This window comes from Notamacropus eugenii, chromosome 5, assembly GCF_028372415.1.
Source record: "Notamacropus eugenii isolate mMacEug1 chromosome 5, mMacEug1.pri_v2, whole genome shotgun sequence".
Classification (NCBI taxonomy): domain Eukaryota; kingdom Metazoa; phylum Chordata; class Mammalia; order Diprotodontia; family Macropodidae; genus Notamacropus; species Notamacropus eugenii.
Window position 1 is genome coordinate 225,606,369 of NC_092876.1, and position 17,160 is coordinate 225,623,528.

The window sequence follows — 17,160 nt, forward strand, 5'->3', positions numbered from 1 at the left end:
AGCTATTGTTGTTATTAATTGATGTAGAATGAAGTAAGCAATGCCACGAAAACAATATGCCCATTAACTACAGCAATGCAAATGGAAGGACATCCAACCAAACAAAAATCAAAATTGAATATTATAAAATTAAGAAGAACAAGCTGTGGTGTAGAAGAAGAAATATGAAAAGACAGTCCTTTGCAGAGTTGGAAGGTCCACAAATGTGGTACATTGCAGATATTTTCAGATTTCTTTGATGTATTGAACAGTTGCACTGATTTTTTTCCTCTTCATTTTCCTTCTTTTTTTTTGATCTTAAAAATATTATTTGTTATATGGAGTGGCTCTCTGAAAAATGGAGGGGAGATATATTGGTAGGAACGGTAATTGATGTCAGAAAAACAAAGAATCTCAACAAAAAATTATTTAAAAATAGAAGCCCACAAGTTCGAAGCTCTATCTGTTGTTCCTTTAACTGAAAGAAGGAAAAAAAACCAGAGAGGCAAAGCACAGAGACCTTTATTCTAATAATTAATTAAACTGGTTTTGCACATGGTCAGCTTGATCCCAATCTAGAGTTGTCTGTGTCATGCCATTTTTCAGAATTTCTTCAGAGGAATGCCTTGTGGCACAAATAACCTTTCAAAATCTTGCTTAAATAATTATAGAAATCATGATTAAATACTGCTGTTTTAATCTTTGAGTGATTCCTAAGAAAACTTCCATCATTGACCCTTAAGATCTAGGTAGTCTGCTGGCAACTAGATTATCAACAGTCTCCATTTGCTTTAATCTGTTGATATTTTGTGAGGGAGAGCTAAAGAAAATAAGATTAAGGGAAAATAACGTTAATGTCTAGGCAGCTGGAATATAACATGAAAGGCTCAGGGGGGCTGTTTTGCTGAAACACAAATTACTTGCTTCCATTACTTTTCATCTTGTGGTTTTTTATTTTTTCTTCTATGAATATTTTTATTGTTACGAATCAGGCTGTGTAAACATCATCTATCATCAAAAAGATCTGAAACACTTTGAAAATGTTAATATAGGACATTACCTTTGATAAATAAGCCATGGGTGAGTATTTTCTAAAAAGGGGTGTGTGTGTGTGCATGCAAATGAAGATACAGTTTTATCCCATGTTCTCTCCATCGGAGTGTTGGTGGTGTCACAGAAACTCTAGAAATAAATATTTCAGAATATTTTTCTTTATTCTTTTTTTTGTCATAATGAACTTACAATTTTTGTCAAGATTTTTTTGGCATCCCAGTTTTCTTTTGGAATATGTAAAAATCCTTTCATTGTTTACATTCACTCTTCTTGAGTAATAGACACTTTAGGGGCTTTCATCATTTCAAGGCAAGAAAAAAAATGTGACTGCTTTCCAAGGTAATCAGTAGTGTAAAGACTCATGTCTTAACTTGTAAACATATATGCATTGATAAAATAAGATGGGCAGATGTAAATGTATGGATTGTTTTATGGTTTATTTTGCTAATTTACATAGTTCCTTTCCTGTCTGTATCCCCTGTCATAGGATACAGGATGGCAACTTCAATGCAGAATGTCAACACAGATTTTCTATCCAAAGTAGGGGTGTGTTTCTGGTTGCTTGTTTCTAACGAAGCTACAATATTATATATTAAGGTCAAAGGGGAAACTGTTGTTTATATTTATGTTTCCGAGGCACACACCAAAAAATCTATGAAATTATTATCAAAAATACCATTCTGGCTTAAATAATAATTTTTTTTTTTCAGTTTTCTGTGCCAGTTAGATTATTTTCTAAGCTTTTTTTAAAGTTCAGGAATTAAATGTTTTATAAGAACTACTATATTGTCATATCAATTTTTGTTTGTTATTGTAGATGTACATAATAATCAGGTTCATAAATGTTATGATATTCAGTATATGTATATACTTGATCATCTTTCTACCATCACCATTTCTCTTTGAAATCTTTTTGAAATATTTCATTAACTTCATTGGGCCAGATTGGGAAACATCTATATGTCTCTTATAACAAAGGTATTTCTCTATTCATATTGGTAGACTGTTTAGTTTTTTATAGTTATGCAGAACTAAGGAATTCTAGGGGACATCCTCCCATTTATAAATAATTTGACTGCTCCACTTTAATTTACAATTAAATAGCTTATCAAATGTAGTTATTGATTTGTTTGATTCCTTATCCAAATACTTGGTCATTTCTTTGGGAGTCTAAAGCAGGCAGCAAGAGAGAAAACACCTTATGTTGCCAAGTGTACTTCCTAGCAAATCCTGCAGCCTCTGGTATCAGGGAAGGCAGAGGCATGAGGCCATGTCCTGTCACCATGACTACAATATGTCCTCAGGGAGGCAGCTCCTAGCTGAGCTGGAAGCTGGGGGAAGGGCAAGTTTCTGAAGCTGGTCTCACATAATTTCTCTTTTCTGTGTGATCTGATGAATTGTGTCTGTCCTTCGAGGGGTCTTTCCTTCACAGACCTTTAGCCAGAAGTCCCCCAGACAATGCTTTGCTTCAGAAACTGATGCTCCACCCTGGGGCTTTCCCACGGTTTGGTCACCTGCTGATAATTTCATCGCTCCCTTTGTTTTAGCAGCCGTTAGGCTTCCAGAACCTGGCCAGGATTTAAAGAATCTTGATCATTTTAAATTAAGACATTCTTCTGATTCCTGGAAGTTGCATTGTGGGAAAATTACTCAAATGAATCATTGAATGTTTTGAGGAGATCTCTTTTTGTTTCTGAGGATTTCTTTTTTATTTCAGTCATGACATCAGCAGTAAAAGTGATATATTTTAAAAGATTGTATTCTTTGGAAAGAAAGAAAAATACTGCTATATGAAAAAATATATTTGTGCTTAACCTATGAAAATCTGGGTTACAAAATTGACAAATAAATTAGATGGTATTTATTTGAATTTGATCTACAGAAGGAATCTTTGACTCTTGATTTACCATAGAATTATTTTATTATAATTCCCAATTAGTAAATTAACTGACTTACAAAATGTAATTTAAACTTATTTTTAGGAGCTTTTTTTCCCTTAAAATTAGGTGGTATCCTCGTAATTTATCAAAGAATGTGGAAATGGCATTTTTCAGATAAAAAACTACTTAACATGATGTGTATAATAGTAGTCATTTGATTATTTTACCATTATAGCAGGACTTTGCTTACAAATAATTCTGGTAACCAAATGCCAAATATAATACATTTTATAGTTTATTTTTTATGATGAGGCAGTACCAAATAATGGAAAGATCATTGTACTAAGAGTCAGAGGAACCAGATTTAAATTCCATTCTTGAATTTAACACTCATGTGGCTCTGGACAAGTCATTTGATCTCTTAGAGTCTCAGAGGATCATAGATTTAGAGCTGGATGAGACCTAGATAAGTAAAATAACTTGTTTAAAGTTAAAAAAAAAAGTATTGAGTGGCAGAGTCAGGATTAGAAACAGATTTTTCTCTGATTCCAAAGCCAATGCTTTTCCCATTGCCCCATTCTGCAGATTTTTTTCATCTGTAAATAGGGATAAGGCTGTCAGCTCTGCTTCTATGTCAGTTATTATGAGGGTCAAATAAGATGGTCTCTGTAAAACTTTTGAAAATGAATGTGAGGCTTGACGACATTTTTAAATACAGTGAAATGATGTACATATGCAGCAGGAGTTCGTAACCTGAGGTCTGTCCATTTGTTTTCTTTAGTATATTTTGATAACTATTACAATATAATTGATTTCCTTGGTAATAATATGAATTTTATGTTATGCATTTAAAAACATCATTCTGAGAAGGCTTCAGATGACTGAGAAGGCTTCATCAAACTTCTAAAGGAGTTCATGACACAAAGAATGATTAAGAACCTCTGATTACAAATATAGGGACCCTTAAGTTAATGAATGCCAGACATGTGAACATTTTTCCCAGCCAGTGACTCATTTACCCAAATAGGGACTAAAGGAACATTACAAAGTGAATTCAGTACCTACTTTTGAAGTTTTCACAGGTATATCTTAAGGCATCTCTAAATTAGACCACTTGATAGGAGGGGGCTGTGATAACCTGCCCTTGGAAAAAAGCTTTTGGCTTCTTTGGAATGCCTATGGACTGGTTTTAATGATTGCTTCACCTAGAATTTACAACATGCTTTATTATTGTTATTGCTATAAATTTTCAACAAGCACTAATCTAGTTCATTCCTTAATTTCTCATACATTACATTGGTTTATGATTTGCAACGTTTGCCTTTGGTCTCAAGAAAAATGTAAAAGGAAAATTATTCTCCAGTTAGAAAAAGTTGTAAAGAGGACCACAAAGTGTGATGTATAAAATTCAGAAATAACATTCGAATGAAGGAGATGTTCTAAAATTAACGTATTGAGATTAGAATTATTTCTAAACCATCTCTAGGAAGAATTGGGTAATAGCAATAAATGACCTCCATCATTAGTTGCATTTCTTTCCTGAAATAATGGAAATAAAATAAATTTGTTTAATTATTGTTTAAGTATATTGAGTTGTACTTCATAATTAATATTTGTGGTTTATCTTGTGTTCAGAAAGATGAAAAAATGAGAAAGTATTTAAATTGGATATGAGAGGAATGAAGATTGATGGTGATTGGAGGAGTAAAACTTATGCAACAGCATCTCATCATGCTTCTTTTTTTCTCTACAATACAATTTCATATTGACATTTTATCTGCTGTTCTGTGGCCCTTGTGCAGTATTGACTATGGATTTGCACTAATCTAATGAGAAATTAGCTTGTTAATTAGTATAGAACTCACTTCCTAATGTCTTAGAACTGATTAATGATGTATAATTTGCTTGGGGACACAGGACAAAGGTAAAGTCTTATAGTAGATTATATTAAGACATTTTGTAGTAACATTTTTAATTCAGTCCAATATTGAAAATCACCACAATGAAGGAAAAATTAAAATAAAAAATTTATTTCGGGAATAGTATAACAGATTTTTAATTCAAATGCTTACAGGTTTCAGAAAGTTAAAATGGCCAAAAGTAATGAAAACAGGGTCATGTTTTTCTAAACATTGTATGCAAAGCAATAAAAGGAATGTGAATGGATCAAACACACAGAAGTTAAAAGAATAAATGTTTTTGAATAATGACTAGTAGTTATTTGTTTTCATTTTTTCATTGACTATAACTTGACAGCATGTTTCATTTATTTACTCTATGGTGGTAAACAACTCATTTTCCTTCCATGTACATAAAATAATGTTGTTAAAAGCCTAGAATTTTTCTTTGTTTCAGTATTATTATTGTTTTTGATAGGTGTATTTTCATTCTGTAAAAGCTTTAGATTTTGTGTGTAGCTTTTAAGAGACTTATTAAGAGAGAACTAGTTACTAAGAAAGAGATTAGGATATATATACCTATATATTTATATCTATATCTATATACATACACACAGAGTATCATTAATATTTTATTTGCATATGATATTCACACATTTCTTTTCTTTTTGTTTCTTTGGCTTCCAATATACTTTCTGCAAAAGAAAGCTTTCTCTTCAAAGTTTAACCCATTTTTTCATAGTCTTGTTTTTCATTCTTGCACAGTCTTATGGTGTTTCTTAAGCTCTTTCTGGGTGTTAAATTGGGAAGAACTTCATAGAAATACTAAATAGAAAATGAGTTGTTATTTTTTGAAAATCTTTTTACTTAGAGAAATCCAAATGACCAACAATTCCAGATCAAGTTATATGAAGAATACTCTTTTCTAAGAAACATAGGGTGGCCTTTCAGAATGTATAAATAGCAACTGAAGTCTTTATAAAAAAGACAGACTGAATGAGGCAGATCTCTCTCTCTCACACACACATGCACATCACTTGAGGAAAAGTAAGTTACAAAATTATTTTAAAAAATTAGTAGAGTAAAAATGTTTGCTTAAAGAATTCTGTAGAACAGGATTATTTTCCTCAGTGTGATGTTTTAAGTATAGCCAACTCTCAATTACATGCAGTAATGGAGGAAACAAGAGTGGGAAAATGTGCACAGCAAAAAAATCTTAAAATTACTGATATTTCACCATCTTGTGTGCTCTCTCCCACAGCAGATTTACTTTCTTAGTTATATTTTGGGAAAAAATATTAACTGTCTTACACAGAAAGAAATCCATAAACCAGTATCATTAATGAACATTGATTCAAAATTTTTAACAAAATCCTATGAAACAAGGATGTCCACTCTTCCCTCTATTATTTACTGTAGTTCTGGAGATACTAACAATAGCAGTAATACAAGATCTTCTAGGTGAATGATCAGCCCATTTAAGGAGGATTCTGACAAGAATCTTGTCAGCCATGACTAAGAGAGAAGTATCCTTCTGATTGTTACAAAACAACCTGTTTTCTTTTCCTTTATACAGATGTACAGTGGAGGCATCCTTGGTTTCCTGGGGTAGAAACTTCCTCTTGCCATTTAACCCAGAAGATTTCAGTCAGTCTCTATGAGCAATGGACCTCCTGCCTCTTCTGGGATGGTATCAACACCAGGTACTTTGCCACACAAGAGAATTCTAATGGCATTCAATACCTCTTCTTTAGATGGAGGCTTGGCTAGAGAGAGATTGACTGAGGTACATAATTAGTGACTTTAGTATTGGTTGATGATAGTCTGTTGAAAATACTATGGAAGTGTTTAACCATCTTTCTAGGATCAGGTCTTTATCACTGAACATTGTAGTTCTAGCAGCACTGAGTAGTTGAGATACACCAGACATCTTCATCTTATAAATTGTCTTCAGGGCATTGTAGAAGCACTTTGGATTGTTGTGCTGTAAAACTGAGTCCCATCTGCCTTCTTTCTGAGCCAAGAATACAGCATATCTCCAAGTTTCACTTGCACTTTACTTTTAATGGAATTAAACACAACCTTCTTGGAAACCAATGGATTGTCCTGCTGGTAAACACTTTGAAGTTCTTGTTTTTCATTTAGCAGCTTCTGAATTTCCCCGTCATTTTCACCTAACCACATTTGTGAGGTCTCTGGCACAGATGAGCAAATGTGGTGCTATACACTATATAAATTTCTCAAAGTTGCCCACTCCTTTTATGCTCCACAGTTGCTAACTGTGTGCGGACTCATTTTCTTCTCTAGGTGAGCAAATACAAGATAAAAGGATTAAAGGAATAATGATAGGTAAAGAGAAGATAAAACTATCTTTACTTACTGGTAGTATGATGGTTTACTTGGAAAACCCTCAAGAAATCAATAAACATGCCCAATCAGTAAACATGCCCTTTGAAACAGTAGCTTCAGCAAGGTTGCTGGATGCAAAACAGATTCTTCAAAATCAATGGCATTTCAATATCATCACAAAAAACAAGAAGCAATAATAGAAAGGGAAATCCCATTCCAGTTAAATATAAGATACATAAAATATCTGGGAAGCAATCTCCAAAAGCACAGAAAAGACATATAGATTAAATAAAAAAGTATTCCTTAAAGAAGTAAAGAACAACTTAATGGTTAGGCTGTGCCAATAAAATAAAAATGACCATATTTCCAAATTTAATTTATACTTTTAATGCTATACTTATATCAAATTATGGATGGGATACTTTACAGAGCTTTATAAAAAACAAGATTCATTTGGAAAAACAAAAGATCTAGACCATCAAAGGAAATGATGAAAAAATATGAGAACAATGGAGGATAGCACTTCCAGACCTCAAATTATATAATAAAGCAGCAGTCATCAGAACCATCTGGTATTGGGAGAAGACTAGAGATATAGATCGTTAAAACAACCTAGACAAGAGATCTTCAGAAACAAAAGAACTCAGCAACCCAGTGTTTGATAAAGTAGAAAACATAAGTTAACCTAGAGAATAAACTTCCTGCTTGATAAATGCTACTGGGAAAATTAGAATTCAGTCTGTCACAAATTAAGCTTAGAATAGCACCTTGCACCATAATGCATTCTAAATGGATATATGACTTAAATGTTAAAGATCATACTATTAACAAATTAAATGAGAAATAGATCATATGCTTCTCATGGCTATTGGTAAGAAATTCTTAATGAAACAAGAGGCATTTACAAAAGATAAAACAGAAATCAGTACTTGAAACTGAAAAATTTCTATACAGATGACATTAGTGCATCTAGAATAAGGAAGGAAGTGGGTTGAATGGGGAAAAAAATCTTTATATCAATCTCTGATAAGGGTTTGATATCCAAGATATATAAAACATATGTGTATGTATTCCATAAATATATTCTATTCCTCCATAGACAAATGGGCAAAGGACATAAACAGTTCTCAAAAAAACTGCAAAGTATTCATTACCATGTGAAAAAATGCTCCAAATCATTAATGAGAGAAATGCAAATCAAAACAACCCTGAAGTGTCAACTCACACCTTGTAAATTGTCAAAAAATGAAACAAAATGACAAAGTCAGTTTTGGAGGGGTTGTGGGAAGATAGGCATCCTTATCCATTGTGGAGCTGTGAAATGTTAAAAACCATTTTGGAAAACAATTTGAAATTATGTGAATAGAATGACTAAAATGTCCATTACCTTTGAACCAGAGGCTCCATTTTTGGATTTAGACCTCAAGGAAACCATCAATAAGGAAAAGTCCCCCATATACTCCAGAATATTTATAATAGTACTTTTTGTGATAGCCAAGAATTACAAAGTAGATGCCCATCAATTGGAGAATAGCTAAAGAAATTGTGCTGCATGAATGTAATGAAATACTACCTTTACTGTAAGAAATTAGGTATTTGATAAATCCAGAGTAGTATGGAAAGATCTATATGAACTGATGCAAAGTGAAATAGGCAGCACCAAGAAGACAATACACATAATAACTATAACAGTGTATATGGAAAGAAAATAACACACCAAAAAATCAAATGCAAATGTAACAAGATTATAAAGATCAAATGGAATTTGAATGAAAAGATATGAGAATATATTCTCAATTTACTCTTTTGTGGAAGAGGGAGGTCTGTAGGTGTTACACACTGCACATGTATTCAGGCTTTTTCAATGTGTTGCTCAGTTGTGATGACTTTTGTTTCTCTTCTCTAAAAAAAAATGTCATGGGATTGTTCTTGGGGGTGGGGGTGGATGGAGGGAATACATGGAATACTATGGTGATATAAGAAACAGAACACCTCAACAAAAACTTATTTAAAATAAAATAACTGCAGATGGTATAAAATACTTGACTCTACCTGCCAAGACACATGCAGGAACTATATGAATACAATTACAAAACATTCTGCACTATTAAAGACAATTGAAATAAGGGGAGAAATATTAATTATTCATGGGTAGGCTGAGCCAATATTATAAAAATGACAGTACTAAATTAATTTATTCAGTGCCATGTCGATGAAACTGCTAGCTTAGAGCTAGAAAATAACAGAATTTATCTGGAGGAACAAAAGTTCAAAAATGCCGAGGTAATCAATGGAAGAAAAATGCGAAGGAAGGGAGTCTAGCAGTAACAGATCTCAGACTGTACCACATATACTATATTCACCGTCCTGTAGTATGTATACTATATACTATACTATATTATATTATATTGTATTATATTACATACTATACTACCCATCATTTTGGCACTGGACAAGAAAGAGTGCTTGGTCAGTGAAATAAATTAGGTACACAATATACAGAAACAAATGAGCACTATAACCTAGTGTTTGATAAACATGGGGGAAAATTTATAGCAAGTTTCTCTGATAAGGGTCTCATTTCTCATATATATATGTATATATAAATATATATAAATAAATGCTACATCTTTAAAACTGAGCTACATATGAAAATATATATGTATATATATTTATATATGAGCTACATCTTTAAAAATAAGAACTATTTCCCAACTGATGTGGTCAAGGGATATGAACAATTTTTAAAGAAAGAAATCAAAGCTGCCAATATTCTTATGGAAGTATTCTTTAAATCACTAATAATTAGAGAAATGGAGATTAAAACAACTCTCAGGTTCACCTTACACCTATCAGATTGACTAAGATTACAAAAAAGATGATGATAAATGTTGGAGGGGATGTGGGAAAATAGGTACACTAGTCACTGTTGGTAGAGTTGTGTGGCAGCCCTATAATTGTGGCAAACACTTTAGAACTCTGCCCAAAGGGTTATAAAACTGCATAACCTTTGATCCAGCAATACCTGTAATAGCTCCATGCTCAAAAGAGAGAAAAGGAAAAGGACCTATATGTACAAAAATAGTTATAGGAGCTCTTTGTGTGGTGGCAAAGCATTGGAAATTGAGGGCATGCCCATTAATTGAGGAATGGCTGACCAAATTGTGGTATATGATTGTGATGGAGTACTACTGAGCTATCAGAAATGATGAAAGGATTGATTTCAGAAAAAAAAAAAAACCTGGAAAGGCATACGTGAACTGAAGCAAAATGAATAGAGCAGAACCAGGAGAACAGTTTACTTAATAACAACAATATTGTAAAGATAATCAACTGTGAAAGACTTAATAAATCTGAGTAATACAATGATCCATACAACAGTTCCAAAGGATTTATGATGAAAAACGGTATTCCCCTCTAGTCGGAGAACTGATATGCTTCAATGCAGATTGAAGCATATTTTTCCCGGTTTTCTTCAAAACATGACTAATGCAGAAATATATTTTTCATGATTTCACATGTGTAATGGGTATCACTTTTTTTGCCTTCTCAGTCAATGGTAGAGGAGGTGGAGGGAAAGAATTTGCAACTGAAAATGAAAACAAAATGAAAAAAAAATGAGGGCACTTGCTCCGTCTGCAATTTATTGTCTTAGATAGTTGCTTGGGGCCCTCAGAGGTAAAGAAATTCCACCACTTTCACACAGTCACTGTTTGTCAGAGATAATGCTCAAAACTCAGATCCTCCTAACTCCTGACTCTGGTAGCTTTCTATCCATTATACAATGCCACCTAAAAAAAATAGTACTTTACAAATTCTACAAACTGTTGCAAGTCTTTGACAGAGATGGGGATTCATCCTTTCCCCCTAAATAGTCTCCATTATGTATAGTTCTAGCCATGATCTGTGCTAGCCCAAGAACTTGGGGCATATTCATACTCAAACTGGAATTTTCCCAGGTTGGCAAAGCCGTTGTGCTGATGTAGTTGTTGAAAACTAAGTTGGTAAACTATTCAAGTCTTTGAGAACAAATGCAGACATCATTACAATTGATGATCATACTGTTTTCTGGAAAGTGCCAGAATCTATATTGTGTTTATTTATACTGATCAAAGTTTATTTGAGGTACTATCTTCTACTCATCACCCTTCAGGTGAAAATGAAGTTGTAGTGCTTCTGGAAATCTGTCTAGATAAAAATTGCCGCCTAGTTTAGTTGACCTGGCAGTTCCAGAATTAGTGATTAGGGTACCAGCTACTAGGAGTTACAGCAGTGAATAACCAGTAACAATAACAACAACATGTACTTATGGAGCACTTTAAAGTTTTCCAGATACTTTACAAATATTATCTCATTTTATCCTCACAACAATCTTGGAGGTTGGTGATATTATTATTGGTATTATCCCCCTTTTACAGATGAGGAAACCAAGGCAGACAGGTTAAATGACTGAGGTAGTCTTTGAATCTTTCTTTCAGTCCTGTGCTCTATCCACTGTTCCTAGCTGTCTCCAGTTAATCATGAAAGATCCTCATTTCCCTGCTCTGTTATTTTTAAAAGACAGAACTATGGTCTCTGTGGGCAATGAAGACATTCAGTTGTAGTAATTATTGAATTATTTTAGTCTCATGTGCACTCAAAGAATATATCTGCTTGCCCAGAACAAAGGAATAAGAACTCCAGTTTTATGGATATATTTTATCATCAGTGCTGGGCAAAACTACCTTTCTGGCACCAAAAACATTGATTAAGTTGTTGGTATTGGGATGAAAGTCTGTGATAGGGGTTGGTGGCTGATGGCAGCCTGTTTTATTGTTTAAATAAAATTTTGACATTTTTTGCTTTTGTGTCATTAAATCTCCCACTTTATCCCTTATCACCCAGAGTACCATCCCTGATGACAAGACTTCTTAACATGGCTCTACAGATCCCCAGGGATAGATTTCTGGGAGTCCATGAAATTAGATAGAAACTCATCTGTAACTGAAACTGAGCATTTCTGACAATTATGAATTTTGGCAACAAACCACTGTACTGAGAAGGCACCCATAAGCTTCACCAGAATGCCAGAGGGGTTTGTGACATACAAAAAAAGGTTAAGAATCTCAATTCTTAACAAAGAATTCCACCTTACACGTGTCAGATTGGCAAAGATGACAAAAAAAGAAAAATATCAAATATGAAGCCCTGTAGGAGAGCAGAAGCATTTATGCTCTTGCATATGGACCTGTAAATGGGTACAATTCTGGAAAGCAATTTGGAGTTAGACAAGAAAAGTTATTAAATAATTCAGGTCCTTTGCCCCAGCTGTGCTACCATCGTGCCTATATCTGAAAGAGACTAAAGAAAGAAGAAAAGCAGAAATGCACAAAAAGTGATAGCAGCTTTTTTTGGAGGTAGGAAAAAACTGCAGACTCAAGAGACTTCCCTCTGGTGAGGAAGGAGTGAATAAACTGGGGTATCTTAACATGATGGAGAACTGTCGTGATATAAGAAATGAGGAAACATGATTTCAAAGAGAGCTGGGATGACATGAACCGATGCAGACTCAAGTGAGTAGAAGAGGACAGACAGTTTAGTATATAACAGTATTATAAAAAGAAATTTGAAAAATTTTATAAACTGATGAAGAATGAAATGAGTAGATCCAAGAGAAAAAATGTATGTAACAACAGCACTGTAAAGATAAACAGCTTTGGAAGCTGTAAGAACTATATTTGATCAATACAGTAACCATCCCTGTTTACTGAGAACCACTGAAGCACCATGCTTCCTGCCTCCTGACAGTTGATGGCTTTAAAATGAAGAATGAGGCATAGATATGTCTGTACACATCTATTCACAAATTTGTATACAGCCAGTGATGGAATTTGTTTTGCTTGACTATCAATATTTGTTACAAGGAATTTATTTTTCTTTGTTTAAAGGGAATTGGGAGGAGAAAATGGATGTCTGCTAATTAAAAAAAGCACTTTAAATGAGTTGGGGTTTGCTAGAAATTTGGATTGTTGTATGCACTTTCAGATGAGGTCACTATATTATTAGTTTTCTTTATTGCTTTACTCTGTTACAAGAATGCTCTTGTGGGAGTTATCTGGAAATATTTGTAATGTAAAAACAAAATACATCAATAAAATGTTAAAAATACTTTGAAAAATGACAGAGTAAGAGAGAGAAAGAAATTAAGTAAGAGTGATCATCATATTTAAAAAGTCTCATTATATGCAGTGTTTCACACCCATAGTCCCTCATCTATGTAAAGAAGTGGGGGGTGGTAGCCTGGTTTGTTTATTTGTTTTGTCCAGTAGTTCTTTTAGAAACAGAGAGAGTGGGATGATACTTCCCAAACCTTAATAGTCCTAAGCAATGTCTGGGCAATGGTAAGCTAAACACCTAAACCTTTGCACTGTGGAAAACAGAGGTGAACCACTGAAGGGAAGAGTAATGGAATAAGCATTTATGTAGCACCTACTATATGCCAGGCCCTATGCCAAGTGTCTCATTTGATTCCCACAACAACAGTAGGAGGAAATGCTTTTATTATCTCCATTTTAAGTTGAGAAACTGAGGCAAATAGAGGTTAAGTGACTTACCCAGGGTGACACAGTAATTGAGTTTAAATTTGAATTCAGTCTTCCTGACTTCAGGTCTAGCTTTCTACACACTGTGCCACCCAGCAACGATGAGCTTGTAGTGCTTCCTTAAGCAGACCTGGAAAAATCAGAACTTCCTAACCTGAGGAGCCACCCATTTATGCACCTTTCTGTGATTCATAGGATTGAATAGGTACTTGCTTCTACTGACCCAGGCTTAAGACTTGTTGATTCCTGAAAGTTCCTAAATCTAGGTTAACCAGTGGCTTGAAAGTTTTGGTTTAAGAGTCAGGAACAAACAAGGCTTGTTATGGCCTGTTATATACTGAGGATCAGAATTGAGTTTTTTAGTCTGTGTGGGCAGGGTGGTAACTGAAATACTGAGGCTAGTGTTCATGGTGGTACTTGGAATAACTAAGTAAGGCTGAAATAGTCCTGGGGATGAGAAGAGTAGACTAGAATCTGAATACATTGGCAGGTCAGGAAAGGTAGAATCTTGTCTATCTCTACTTATTCTAATTTGTCCTAATAAAAATCAAACAAACTGGGCCATAAGTTTGTGAGTTTCAGAGCAAGTTGTAACTCAGGACTGAAAAAAGATTGCAAAATCCTCCTAAAGATAGAGGAAAATATGGTGACTGCCCATATGTGTTTTTAAGGTGTCATCAAATGTAGCTTGAAGTTCCCATAAAAATATTTTTTAACTAGTCACGTATTATACTGTCTGTGCAGTGGGCAGTCAACTGTGTCAGCCACAAGATATGAAAGCATTATTTGGTGTAGTTATCCTAGAATTCCCATTAGTGGACCTCAAAATATATTCCCTGGGTCCATTAAATTGGGGAGGTCTATTGCATGACTGGCATATTGTTTTGGGGCTCTAATCCAGCTGCTGAAAGATAGGTGCTTGAAGCTGTTATATTTTCCTCCTCAAAAGATTTCAGACTGTAGAGACATAATATTCATTGACGTCTAGCCTGGTTGTGATGAAAACCTGGCCTTTGGTAATTGAGACAGCAGATACTTTAGGGCAGTAGGGCTTGCTCCTGAATTGCCACTAGTCTGCAGTCATGAAGTGGAATGTTCATGAGTTTTCAAAAGCATGAATGTCTTATTCCACTTAGGGAAGCCTGTTGGTAGGGAACCAGAAAACCTTCATGATAGTTCATGGTTCACTGCAATATTTGAAGGAAAGACTGGGTGGAAGCCTGATAACAGCTCAAGCAGGACTGAAGCACAAGAATTGTTCATATAAGGAGATATCAGTTAAAACAAACAGAGGGGCTTGAGAACTTTTGGAACAGTTGTGGGGAGTGTCGTAGAGAATCATTTAGAGGAGGAGTAAAAGGACCGTCTTGCTACAGTGAGAGCACAGTTCAGATTAGACAAAAGAAATTTGTGTTGGACCCATTCAGAATAGTTTTATGATTTCTCTAACACAGTTTGGTAGCAAGTAAGTAGAAGTGGAGAATACTAACAGTTCATATAAGCAAGGATTGGAGTTTAGGAAGCCAAGTGCAGAGATCAAGGAATTCTAGAATAGAGGACAGTGTCCCGTATTGCTTCAGGTCCAAGATTGGGAAGGAAGGAAATGAAACTAGAGGCAATAATTGAGGGTGAGGGGGAACACTGAGGAATGGAAGGACTGAAACTCAAGATGAGGATGATGAATAAATTTAAGAGTAGTGGGACATATGGACAGAGGTAACAATAAAGAAATTTTGAAATTTTGGGTCTTAGAAGTATAATACTTGAGGAACATAGTCTTAAAAAGTTATATAGAGTGCCAAAGTTATGTAGGGTACCAAAGGAAGGCAATAAGTATATATAGAATCTACTCTGTGCCAGGCACTATGCTCATCACTTTACCAATATTATCTCATGTGATACAAAAACTCTGGGAGGTAGGTTCTATTATTATCCCTATTTTATAGATGAGAAAACTAAGGTAGACAGAGGTTAATCAACTTGCCTGGCATCACGTAGCTTGTAGGTATCTGAGCCAGGATTTGAAATCAGGTCTTCCTGACTCCATGCCCAGTGTTTCATACATGGTAACACCTAGCTGTTCAAGAGCTTGACTTATCTGTGGTCACACAATTGGTATGTCTCAGATATAAGACATGATCCAACTTCTTTCTGGTTCTAAGGGTATCTTACTTATTACAAGGACAACATTGTCTCTCAAGATATTATTTCAATATATTTCAATTTATTATTTCAGTTTCAATGTATTAATATTCTTTAAGCGTAGAATAAATTATTAAACCACAGTTTGAACGAACATATCTTCCCTACTTAAGTAATTCACATGCTTTTGTTTTCTTTGATAGATTAGACTACTTTGGATAAACGGCATTTTAAAAAGGGTGAATTAGCATGCTTTCTTTTCCAGCATGCTTTCGCTTCACAATTGATTCATTTTTTTGCTAAGGATTACATCAGTAGGATGTCTCTGATGTCCAACAGTGACCAAATTAAAAGTGCTAAGTCATTTTTTTTCCTCCTTAGAAAGTCTTAAAAATGAGCTAACATTTTAAACAGCACTATTATCTTGTACTATGACAATTTAATGTAAGAGATAAATACATATGCTAATTTAAAAACTTTTAATATAATGCTTCTTTGAAATCTAATGATTATATACAAATGAAGTAAAATATTGAAGGAAATTCTATGTTGCTTGTTTACAATAGTTATATCAGTAGAATGCAAGAGTAAACTTAAACTATGCTTTTGATGTATCCACCCTACTTCCAGCTTTATATAACTAAATTAAATGAGCTCTTGTTGACATAATTGGTACAATAAAGTTTTTCTATAAAGCCACAGACATTAATTACTAATCATAGCCATATGACATTTGATTCTACTTTTGAGTCAGCAACAGCTGATGTAAATCTAGAAGTAATAAATTGGTAATGTATTATCATTAAGGGGGGAGGGATGGGACAGCCTTCTGACCTCTTTTTTTTCCTTTTGGAAAGGGTCTAACTTCTACAGATTTAATTTGCTGCTACAGCGGGTTGGTGATAATAAAGAATGTAGTTTCTAAGTTCAATTATTACTGCTGTTTTCTGAAGGAAGAAAGGAATGTTAAAGACAGTATTATAAGATTCACAAATAATGTCAGTTCTTTGTTCTTTTGCAATTGTTACTACAGTGAATAATAGTAATAATAATAAACTTAACTTCTTTGCTAAATAATGGAATAAATTCATATGAGAAAACATAAAATGTTAGCACTTGACAGAAATTGGGCATTATCTAACTCAATGCATTTATTTTTATAAATGATGAAACAGAGGCCTAGTTAGAAAAACAGAATGACTTGCTTCAGTTCATATCATCCATGTTAGAAACAGCCCTGTTTTTCTGTTCTTCTAATTCCCAGTTCACTGTTTTCAA

General features: G+C 34.1%; 1 long non-coding RNA gene across 1 annotated transcript in view; it reads left to right on the top strand.

The window, feature by feature from the left end:
• Positions 1-17,160, top strand: part of LOC140505805 (uncharacterized) — a 131,556-nt gene that overhangs the window by 34,070 nt on the left and 80,326 nt on the right. Inside the window, exon 2 of the long non-coding RNA XR_011967671.1 lies at positions 6,387-6,513. This is a non-coding gene — a long non-coding RNA (uncharacterized lncRNA). The remainder of the gene's footprint in view (positions 1-6,386; positions 6,514-17,160) is intronic.